Source organism: Canis aureus, chromosome 15 (genome assembly GCF_053574225.1).
Source record: "Canis aureus isolate CA01 chromosome 15, VMU_Caureus_v.1.0, whole genome shotgun sequence".
In the NCBI taxonomy this organism is placed as follows: Eukaryota; Metazoa; Chordata; class Mammalia; order Carnivora; family Canidae; genus Canis; species Canis aureus.
The window spans coordinates 54,555,316-54,567,450 of record NC_135625.1 but is presented as its reverse complement, the minus strand read 5'-3'; the positions used below and the strand labels follow the sequence as shown (position 1 = coordinate 54,567,450).

General features: G+C 42.1%; 1 pseudogene; it reads right to left on the bottom strand.

Moving 5' to 3' along the window:
- Positions 1 to 11,812, bottom strand: part of LOC144284181 (casein kinase II subunit beta-like) — a 46,545-nt pseudogene extending 34,733 nt beyond the window's left edge.
- Positions 11,813 to 12,135: the final 323 nt, after the last annotated feature.

Sequence of the window (12,135 nt, the reverse complement as noted above, 5' to 3'; positions counted from 1 at the left end):
GAAAGACCAGAAATGCTTGGAGGTTAAAAAATATGCTACTAAACAATGAATCAGTCAACCTGGAAATAAAGAAGTTTAAAAGTACATGGAGACATGGGAGACCATGGTGGCTGAATGTCTGCCTTTGGCTCAGGGCGTGATCCTGGGATCCGGAATGGAGTCCCACATCATGCTCCTTGAAGGGAGCCTGCTTCTCCTTCTGCCTATGTCTCTGCGCCTCTCTCTCTTTCTCTGTGTCGCTCATGAATAAATAAATCCTTTAAAAAAAGTACATGGAAACAAACAAAAATGAAAACACAATGGTCTGAAACTTCTGGGATGCAGCCAAAGTGGTTCTAAAAGGGAATTTTATATCAATACAGGACTTTATCAAGAAGCAAGAAAAATCTCAAATAAATAACTTGACATTAGAGGAGTTAAGATGGCAGAGAGGTAGGGGGACTCTAGGCTTTTCTCATCTCTCAAACACAGCTGTATTGACATCATTGAAACACCTGAGAAATTGATTTGAGTACTGGGAGAAGGACTTCATGGTTGGAGTAAGATAGCTGCCAAGTGCAAGGTGCTTGGAAGTAAATTGGGGGAGAGAAAAACTAAAAAGAACTTATCAAACTTAATATCCACAAAACAACTAAGCCAGTTAAGAAATAGGCAGAAGACATGAATAAACACTTTTCCAAAGAAGATATCCAGAAAAAAACTAAATCTACCCTATCAGTGATTTGGCAATTGCAGTACTAGCTATTTACCCATAGGATACAGAACTACAGCTACATGTGCTCCCATGTTTATAGAAACATTATCAATATTAGCCAAACTAAGGACACAAAGAGATGTAAAAATATTCCATGCTCATGGATTGGCAGAATTAATATTGTGAAAATGTCAATGTTACCCAGGGCAATTTACACGTTTAATGCAATCCCTATCAAAATACCATGGACTTTATTCAGAGAGTTAGAACAAATTATTTTAAGATTTGTGTGGAATCAGAAAAGACCCCGAATAGCCAGGGGAATTTTAAAAAAGAAAACCATAGCTGGGGGCATCACAATGCTAGATTTCAGGTTGTACTACAAAGCTGTGGTCATCAAGACAGTGTGGTACTGGCACAAAAACAGACACATAGATCAATGGAACAGAATAAAGAATCTTAAACTCAACACCAAAGAAACCAACAATCCAATCATGAAATGGGCAAAAGACATGAACAGAAATCTCACAGAGGAAGACATACACATGGCCAACATGCACATGAGAAAATGCTCTGCATCACTTGTCATCAGGGAAATACAAATCAAAACCACAATGAGATACCACCTCACACCAGTGAGAATGGGGGAAATTAACAAGGCAGGAAACCACAAATGTTGCAGAGGATGCGGAGAAAAGGGAACCCTCTTACACTGTTGGTGGGAATGTGAACTGGTGCAGCCACTCTGGAAAACTGTGTGGAGGTTCCTCAAAGAGTTAAAAATAGACCTGCCCTATTACCCAGCAATTGCACTGTTGGGGATTTACCCCAAAGATACAGATGCAATGAAACGCCGGGACACCTGCACCCCGATGTTTCTAGCAGCAATGTCCACAATAGCCACACTGTGGAAGGAGCCTCGGTGGGTATTATGCTGAGTGAAGTAAGTCAATCGGAGAAGGACAAACATTTTATGTTCTCATTCATTTGGGGAATATAATAGTGAAAGGGAATAGAAGGGAAGGGAGAAGAAATGTGTGGGAAATATCATAAAGGGAGACAGAACATAAAGACTCCTAACTCTGGGAAACGAACTAGCGGTGGTGGAAGGGGAGGAGGGCGGGCGGAGGGGGTGAATGGGTGACAGGCACTGAAGGGAGCACTTGACGGGATGAGTACTGGGTGTTATTCTGTATGTTGGCAAATTGAACACCAATAAAAAATAAATTTATTATTAAAAAATATATATTAGCCAAACTACAAAAGAGCTAAAATGCCCAATGCCTGAACATAGTGTATATATAGTATGAAATACTACTCAGCCTTCAAAAAGAATGGAATGTTGCCATTTGCAACAATGTGGATGGAACTAGATTGTATTAGGTATGCTAAGCAAAATAAGTCAGAGAAAGACAAATACCACATGATTTCACTCATATGTGGAATTTAAGAAAAAAGCAGATGAACATAGGGAAAGGAAAAGTAAACCGGAAGACTCTTAACTATAGAGAATAAACTAAGGGTTGTTGCAGGGGAGGGTTGTTGCAGTTGTCAGTTGTGCTAAATGAGTTATGGGTATTAAGGAGGGCACTTGTTGTGATGAGCACTGGGTATTATATGTAAGTGTATATATGTAAGTATTATATATATGTAAGTAGAATCACTAAATTCTATACCTGAAACCAATTTTACCATATATATTAAGTAGAGTTTATTTTTTTTATTATAAATTTATTTTTTATTGGTGTTCAATTTGCCAACATATAGAATAGCACCCAGTCCTCATCCCATCAAGTGTCCCCCTCAGTGCCCGTCATCCAGTCACCCACACCCCCTGCCCTCCTCCCCTTCCACTACCCCTAGATCATTTCCCAGAGTTAGGAGTCTCTCATGTTCTGTCTCCCTCCCTGATATTTCCCACTCATTCTTTCTCCTTTCCCCTTTATTCCCTTTCACTATTTTTTTAAAAAGATTTTATTTATTTATTCATGAGAGACACAGAGAGAGAGAGAGGCAGAGACATAGGCAGAAGGAGAAGCAGGCTCCACGCAGGGAGCCTGACGTGGGACTCGATCCCAGGTCTCCAGGATCACGCCCTGGGCTGAAGGTAGGCATTAAACCACTGAGCCACCCAGGGATCCCCCTTTCACTATTTTTTATATTCCCCAAATGAATAAGACCATACAATGTTTGTCCTTCTTCGATTGACTTATTTCACTCAGCATAATACCCTCCAGGTCCATCCACGTTGAAGCAAATGGTGGGTATTTGTCGTTTCTAATGGCTGAGTAATATTCCATTGTATACAGAGACCACATCTTTTTTATCCATTCATCTTTCGAAGGACACCAAGGCTCCTTCCACAGTTTGGCTATTGTGGACATTGCTGCTATAAACATCGGAGTGCAGGTGTCCCAGCATTTCACTGCATCTGTATCTTTGGGGTAAATCCCCAGCAGTGCAATTGCTGGGTCGTAAGGCAGATCTATTTTTAACTCTTTGAGGAACCTCCACACAGTTTTCCAGAGTGGCTGCACCAGTTCACATTCCCACCAACAGTGTAAGAGTGTTCCCCTTTCTCCACATCCTCTCCAACATTTGTGGTTTCCTGCCTTGTTAATTTCCCCCATTCTCACTGGTGTGAGGTGGTATCTCATTGTGGTTTTGATTTGTATTTCCCTGATGGCAAGTGATGCAGAGCATTTTCTCATGTGCTTATTGACCATGTGTATGTCTTCCTCTGTGAGATTTCTGTTCATGTCTTTTGCCCATTTCATGATTGGATTGTTGGTTTCTTTGGTGTTGAGTTTAAGAAGTTCTTTATAGATCTTGGAAACTAGCCCTTTATCTGATACGACATTTGCAAATATCTTCTCCCATTCTGTAGGTTGTCTTTGAGTTTTGTTGACGGTATCTTTTGCTGTGCAAAAGCTTCTTATCTTGATGAAGTCCCAATAGTTCATTTTTGCTTTTGTTTCTCTTGCCTTCATGGATGTATCTTGCAAGAAGTTACTGTGGCCAAGTTCAAAAAGGGTGTTACCTGTGTTCTCCTCTAGGATTTTGATGGAATCTTGTCTCACATTTAGATTTTTCATCCATTTTGAGTTTATCTTTGTGTATGGTGAAAGAGAGTGGTCTAGTTTCATTCTTCTGCATGTGGATGTCCAATTTTCCCAGCACCATTTATTGAAGAGACTTTTTTCCAGTGGATAGTCTTTCCTCCTTTGTCGAATATTAGTTGAGTTTAAATAAAAACTTTAAAGAAAAAGAATTCATATAACACCCAGTACTCCTCATCACACACTGAGTATTATACACAACTGATAAATTATTGAATATTACATCTGAAACTAAGTATGTACTGTATGTTGGCTAATTGAATTTAAATTTTTAAAAAGGAAAAAACTAAGAAAAAGGAAAAGAACTTATTGTCTCTCCTTATAAAAAGAAATTCAACTAATTAGGCTTACTGAATATGTTATGTTACATTGTTAAGCACTGTTAAACCTTCTTGATGTTGTATTTATACAGTTATATGTAATGTGTTCCAGAAATTATATGGAATTCCTGGAAATCTGTTATGTCCTGGTATCATGGTATCAGTCATAATTCTAGTTATTATCTTAAAATGTTGTATATGTACAGAAATAATTATATCCTTATCAAATGAATTCTCATCAGATCTTTAATAATGGAATTTTTTAGTCCTTTGTCATTTACAGACAGGTATTGGGATTTTTTAATAATGTTTTTGCAAAAGTGAGACTCCTGGAAAGGACTTTACCAGGCGCTCTTGACCACAAACATTGTGAAACTAAAGAAACTACATATCTCACAGCTGAAGAAGTCAGCTCCACCTGACATCTAGTCCTGTGAAATGCTAGAGACCTCCAACTCAAATTGATAAGAGAATTATCTGACATAGAGGGAGATTGCTTTCTCTAAAGATGACAAATCAAAGCATTCCACTTAAAAAAAAAAAAAAAGCATTCCACTTTAACTATCCAACCTTTGGGGCACCTGGGTGGCTCAGTTGATTAAGCATCTGACTTAATTTTATCTCAGGTCTTAATCTCAGGGCTGTGGCATGGAATCTGCTTGAGATTGTCTCTCCCCCCCATCCCATCTCCTTTCCTCCCCCCTCTCACACACTCTCCTCTCAATAAATAAATAAAATCTTTATAAAAACCACGAAGTCCTTTCTTTTTTCCTTTACTCTGACATTGGCTTGAAATGATAATGCCATTGTGCATATCTTCCAGGCCCGCTAAAGAGGATAATCTTTCAGACTGCCTGATTTGTCATCAGAAACTCCAATCTGTCTAGATATACCCCTACGTCTTTGCAGATTTATTTACAACAACCAGGTTATGGAAGCAGCCCGAGTGTCTATCCACAGATGAATGGATAAAGATGTGGAGTGTGTGTTTATACACACACACAAAAATACAATTGAATATTACTCAGCCATAAAAAAGAATGAAATCTTGCCATTTGCAGCAACATGGATAGACCTAGAGGGTATAATGGCAAGTATAAGTCAGTCAGTCAGAGAGAGACAAGTACCATATGATTCACTCATTTGTGGAATTTAAGAAACAAATGAACAAAGAAAGAGATAAACAAACACACACACACACACACAAACCAGACTCGAATACAGAGAACAAACTGGTGGCTGTCAGAGGGGAGATGGATGAGGGAATGAGTTAAGTAGATGAAAGGAATCAAGAGTACACTTATCTTGGGAAATACCAGAAAGGGAGACAGAACATGAAGACTCCTAACTCTGGGAAACGAACTAGGGGTGGTGGAAGGGGAGGTGGGTGGGGGGTGGGGTGACTGGGTGACGGGCACTGAGGGGGGCACTTGATGGGATGAGCACTGGGTGTTATTCTATATGTTGGCAAATTGAACACCAATAAAAAATAAATTTATTAAAAAAAGGAGTACATTTATCTTAATGAGGACTGAGAAATGTATTGGACTGTTGAATCATTATATTGTATACCTGAAACTAATTTAACACTGCAAGTTAATTATGTTTCAATTAAAAAAAACCCTGAGATCTATGATGCTAGAGATCCTCTGGTCCTACCTGTGACCAATTTTTCTTCTATCCTCAATGTCACCTTAAACTTCAATCAACTCCTCTTATAAGTCACTTATAGACTTGACTTTTATGATCAAAGCACACAAATACTTTGATTTTACCTTTCCCCAACTAAATCTATTGTACTTGACCAGTTAGACACAAATGCCTACACAAATGATAGTAAATTTGCACTCCGATGTTCATATCATTATCTAAACTGGACTGTCCACAATCATGAAAATATCTTTCTAGCAGTACCCATTTTTGCAAAGAATTTAGAACCCTTTATCTCAAGCTAGGAGATTCATTTCCTGAATGTGCTGAAAATATAACTCCTGGCTTGAATGGGCAAATCTGCTGTGCACACATCTATTATAGTGCCACCTTAGTGGGAATGGTTTGTGCTCCAACAGGATTTATCCTCGTCTGTGGGTTATCATTCTTCTTTGGCCTATGAACACCTACAAGGCTGGCACATAACTTGACAATGCCTTTTACGTTATCTAATTGTGCGCCTAACCGTCCACAATCAAACTGAGACACTTCGTTGGTACATTCCCCCAAATTTATGTCACCAAGTTAGAAAAGACCTACCAGGAGATAGTCATAATTCAGGATTTGCTTCCTTGGTTAGGAGTAGGAATGAGCTCTAATCAGGAACCTTTCAACTCTTGAAGACATTGCAGGTGCTGTTAAAGCAATTACTGCCCAACAAAATTCTTAGACTCTCTGGCCAAACACTTCTTGATGACAGGACAGTTCTTCACTATCTTTTAGTGGAGCAAGAAGGCATCTGTGCTATAGCTAACACCACTTGCTGCATCCAAATTAACACTTCTGGTGAAGTTAAAACTTAGCTACATAAGATCACTATGCAAGCCACCTGGCTTAAGAAAGTGACTCCTTTGGGGGGGGGGGGTCTTTCTTTGATTTAATCAATCTTAATTCACTTGAGTCTTGGGGACCGGGGCTCTAGAGTGCACCCCAGACATTGGGAATTAGCCTTATAGTAATCATAGCAGTCTCCCTGGCATATTGTATTCTCTCAAAAGCTTTCTATGCATGTTCACCACCACTAACCAGCAAACAAATGATCTAAAACTAGAAAGTCAGAAAATGAAAAGAATGACTCATTTAAAAAATCTTAACCTGAAGTTGTGACCTACGAATACCATGCAAAAACTGTGAGAACTTCAGCTGGGAGCAGCACACATGGTTTAAATTTTGATCAGTTAAGGAGGGAATTGTTAGTAATAAAATGAGACCCAAAATAGAGTGACTTACGTTAGTCCCTCAGCAAACTGAGACTCACTACTTAACTGCACTTTCAGCCTATCCCAAAAATGGAATCTTAAACCAGTCAATCAGCACTAATGAGGTAATGGGCAGGACAGATCCCTGCCATCCCCTAAGGATGACCTTGACACAATCAACCCACTTTTGTTAGTATAGCTTCCTTGTCCTGCTCTATTCTGCCTATAACATTCTTTCATTTCATACAGTTCCTCAGAGCTCCTTCCTATTTGCTAGTTGGGATACTGCCCCACTCATGAATCACTGAATAAAGCCAATAAGATCTTTAAAATTTACTCAACTGAATTTCATTTTTTTAACAGCTCACAGGATATGACTTATTAGATGTTACTGTTGGAGCCAACAGAGGGTGAGGCATGTCTGAAACAAGGATTTTCCTGATATCAGAGCCATAAATGTCTAGCTGACAGTCAGCTGCAGAATGCAGGCAGCTCCAAGGAATAGCCCCCACACCTAGCAATCTTTCTTTGTTTGTTGTTTCAAGTTTTTATTTAAATTCTAGTTAGTGGGCAGTCAGGGTGGCTCGGCAGTTTGGCGCCACCTTTGGCCCAGGGCGTGATCCTGGAAACCCAGAATCAAGTCCTGTGTCGGGTTCCCTGCATGGAGCCTGCTTCTCCCTCTGCCTGTGTCTAAGCCTCTCTCTGTCTCTCTCATGAATAAATAAAATCTTTTTTAAAAATTCTAGTTAGAAATAAATAAATAAATAAATAAATAAATAAATAATTCTAGTTAGTTAATATAGGGTAATATTGGTTTCTGGAGTCGATATTAGTGATTCACCACTTACCGACAACACCCAGTCCTCCTCACAAGTCCCTCATAATACCCACCTCCCTTCATCATCCCTGCTTGTTCACTGTAGTTAGAATCTCTTATGCCCCATCTCATTTCTTATCCCTCTTCTCATATGTTCAACTGTGTTTCTTAAATCCCACCTACAGTGAAATCATATGGTACTTGTCTTTCTCTTATTTCTCTTAGCATAATTCTCTTAGTTCCATCCACATCACTGTAAGTGGCAAGATATCATTCTTTTGGTGACTGAGTAATATTCCATTGCATATCTATACTATCTCCTCTTTATCCGTTCATCTGTCGATGGACATCTGGGCTCTTTCCATATTTTGACTGTTCTGGACATTGCTGCTATAATAATATTGCGGTGCAGGTGCCCTTTCATGTTACTATGTTTGTATCCTTTGGATAAATACCTAGTATTGCAATTGCTGAGTCATAGGGTAGTTCTATTTTTCACTTTCTGAGGAACCTCCATACTGTTTTCCAGAGTGGCTGCACCAGTTTGCATTTCCACCAACAGTTTGAGAGGGTTCCCCTTTCTCTGCATCCTCGTCAAAATCTGTTACTTCCTATGCTGTTAATTTTAGCCATTCTGACACATGTGAGGGCCATACCTAGCAACCTTGAGACAGGTCAAGATAAGGGATGCCTGGATGGCTTAGCGGTTGAGCATCTGCCTTCAGCTCAGGTTGTGATCCCAGGATCCCGGGATCAAGTCCCACATCGGGCTCCCTGCAGGGAGGCTGATTCTCCTTCTGCCTCTGTCTCTGCTTCTCTGTGTCTCTCACAAACAAATAAAATCTTAAAAAAAAAAAAAAAGTGGGGGTAGGGAAAGAACTATAAAATTTACCTGGACTCGATTATTAATGTCCAGGTACCTCTGAACATCATTTCTGCTACTGGCTCAGTCACCTGGGAGAATTTTCCTCTTATCTCCAGTCCTTCCCTCCAGCTGACAACATAGATCTTCATGTCTCTCTTCCTCTCTTCTCCACTCTCTCCAATCCCTGTGGTTCCTCTAGTTGCAGTGTTTTCTCTCATCCCTCTCCCAATTTTTATGCTTCTAGATCGATTTGCCTGTCTTTTGAGATTGTCTTCTTGTCTTGCCACTTTCTCCCTGGATGGATCTTTAACATTGTTTTAAAGAAAAACTAATTCAATTCAGAAAAGAAAGAAGAAAAGAAAAAGAAAGAGAGAGCGCGCGATAGCATATCCAAAGTGGCAGATGAACACACCTCACTGCATTTTTTAACTATATTTGTTGGCGCCGTGAAGACATAGCTTCCCCCTTTCTAAAGGAAACCATGCTAAGGCCTCATGCCCTCTCTTGTCATTGGCAGGTCCCCCTTCCAACTGGGTAGCTTTATACAGTCTCTTCTGTTAAATGCAATTGTTTGAAAAAGAAGGAAGAGTTTGTGATCGGGGGTTTAGGAAATAGTGTCCAAAGTGGAATTGGTGGTTGGGTAAAGATCAGCTAGAGGAAGACCAAGTGTGAGAGTCGAAAATGCATCTTCCTGCCCTGTAATGCATGGGCAGGTGCACTTCTGGCCTCTTTCTCCAAGGAGAATTGGAGGCTGAATCCACAACAGTGCCACTGAGATTTAAAGGAGAAGGAAGGGGTGACTTTAAATGAGAGACACTCATTCTCCCCTAACCAGCAGCAGCCCCTGAGAGTCCTGCATCTCACGGAGCCTCATACCACGAAACCCTCAGCTTCCACTATTTCCTCCACTCCCCTCTCAGTCTCCCAACTCCTGTAAGAAGAGTTCCTGCCTCACCTCAGGAGGACAGGCCCCATTGGGTGTAGAGAGGACCCTGCCTACTTAGCATGTTACTGCAGAAATCACAAGGAGCGAGGAAAAGGGGATACCACAGCAACCAAGAAAGGATGCATTGTCCGCTCTTGACAAACTACACAATCCTAGTTTCCATCCCAGCCTAGATCAGGATGTTCCTGTCCCAAATGGGAAAGAAACCAATTTTTATAGCCCCTCCTCCCAGTGATGTTTATGAATAAATCAGCTGGATTATCTCCACTGTGTGGTGGTAACCGCCTGCCTGCTCTGAGGAAGGAAAACTCACTGCCAAGTCCTTCACCACCTCATATCCAAAGCAGAAATGTCTAGCAGCTCTTTACTGCCTCTAGGCTGGGCCCTGACCAAGCCCGGTCTTGAAGTCCTCATGCTATGACCCATCAAGATAAGCCCTCATGCTAAGACCCATCATCTTCTACAAACACATCTACCATCTAACCACCTTCACCAAAATACCTCCCATGGGCCCCAACCTCCTCCACCAGCCATAATTCAGTGCTTTGATAACCTGAGATGTTATCCACCGCATCTGGCTCCCCTTCCTGACCCAGGAACACTAAAACCCAGAGGAGCTGACAGCCTCATCCATAAGCACACATGCTTGCATGGCAGAGGCAGACTAGTGACAGCTCTCTAGATGGTGCAGTCAGTGCTGAAAAGTCCTGACTTGCATCTGCCGCTGCCTTTCACACTCAAGTGTCCCAGTTTAGACAATACATGATCACTCTATTTTATAGGATGTCTATTGTACTATGTTAAGTGTTGAGTGGGATGGAGTCAGGAATGACACCGAGCCAGGCTTGTGACAAGTCAAAGGAGCCCAGAGGATTTGGTCCAAAGTCCACATGAGCTGAGCCTCAAATCACAGGCAGAAATCTGATGGGTTATGCAGGGAGAGAACTTGTGCCAGGAGCAGCACAAGTATAAGCAAGTCAACGGACGATGTCTGCTGAAGAGTGCTGTCTCACACCCTGAGGACACCAAGGCCACAGGCCCAGACCAGATGAGCACAGGACAATTTCAGAAGAGCAAGGCATGGGGGTAAGACGACTGGCAGAAGAGAGTGTTACGGGAGGAATCTGACCACCACCTCTCCAGCCTGAGGGCAGGGGCTGGTCCAGAGCTTCAGAGAGTAGTTTCCTGCTCAAAGCCTTTCCTAACCTCCCAGACCTCCCCTTGCCTGCAGCCCTCTTAAACATCTATTCATTTGGGGCATCTGGGTGGCTCAGTCGGCGTAGTGTCCAACTCTTGGTTCTGGCTCAGGTAATGACCTAAGGGTCATGAGACTGAGCCCTGGTCGGGCTCCAAGCTCAGCAGGGAGTCTGCTTGAGATTTTTTTCTCTCTCTCTCTCCCCCTCCCTCTCCCCTGCTCTAAAACAAATAAACCTTAAAATATCTATTTGTTTACTGCCTTGTATCACCTGTTACCTGTATCCACCTGTGTTTCTCAATGGGCTATCCAGCCCCAGTATTATACTTTCTGGCATTCCTAACAGGTGCTACCAGTGCTAAATATTTAATAAACTACATGCCCTTTTGCCAGCCAGCCAAATGGTCCTCTGGTTGCTTTAATTCAAGGTACGGTGCAGTGTGGCAGTCTGGGGCCAGGCAGGGATAGTGGACAAAGGAGAAGCCAAAGGCTCAGGAGTGGTGGTAGAGGGAAGCCAAAGGGACTTCCCAAGAGGGGAATATGCAAGGAGGCTGAGGAAGCATAGGGTGAAAAGCCACCAAGGAGGACAAGGAAGGAGGCCAGTGCTGAGGAGAACAGGGCATCAAGAAGCACAGAACATATGGTGTCAAATGACCTGCTGCCCCACAGACCTGAACCAGCTTTCACACACAACAGACCATCCCAAGCACATCTGGGGTACAAGAAGCCCAGGTGGGGATGGATGTGGTTAGACTCTAATTCATACACCCCATCTTCTACCCCTCCAGGGTCCCAGGATCACCTGCCAAGCGTCAAGGAGACAAACCCAACAGGCCAGCAGGAAAATCAGGACCAGGATCAGCCAACCCAGGTTTCGCTCCACCCACTTTCTGGTGGCTGCTGCCCTCTGCCGACCAAGCAGGACCATGACAGCCTGAGAAGCCCATCCTTGCTGCACTTGCTAGGTCAAGTTAAAGGGCGACTACCAAAACTACATCCAGAGTAAGAAGTAAACCCAAACTTCATCGGGGCCTTTATAAAAAGCCTCCTTCTCTAGCACAAGACAGAAGGAGGCCCTCCTAATCTGGAATCTGCAGAGAACTAATTCCAGATCATGTGGCTACCACCTGGCATAGCTTTAGGCATACCCACGCTTTCTCATTTTACAGGTAATTAAATTGGAGCCTAGAGAACTCCCCACCTGAAGACATGGAGATATAATCCTAGGACTGTGGATACAGATGCTGACCTCCTAACCATGGTCTAACAG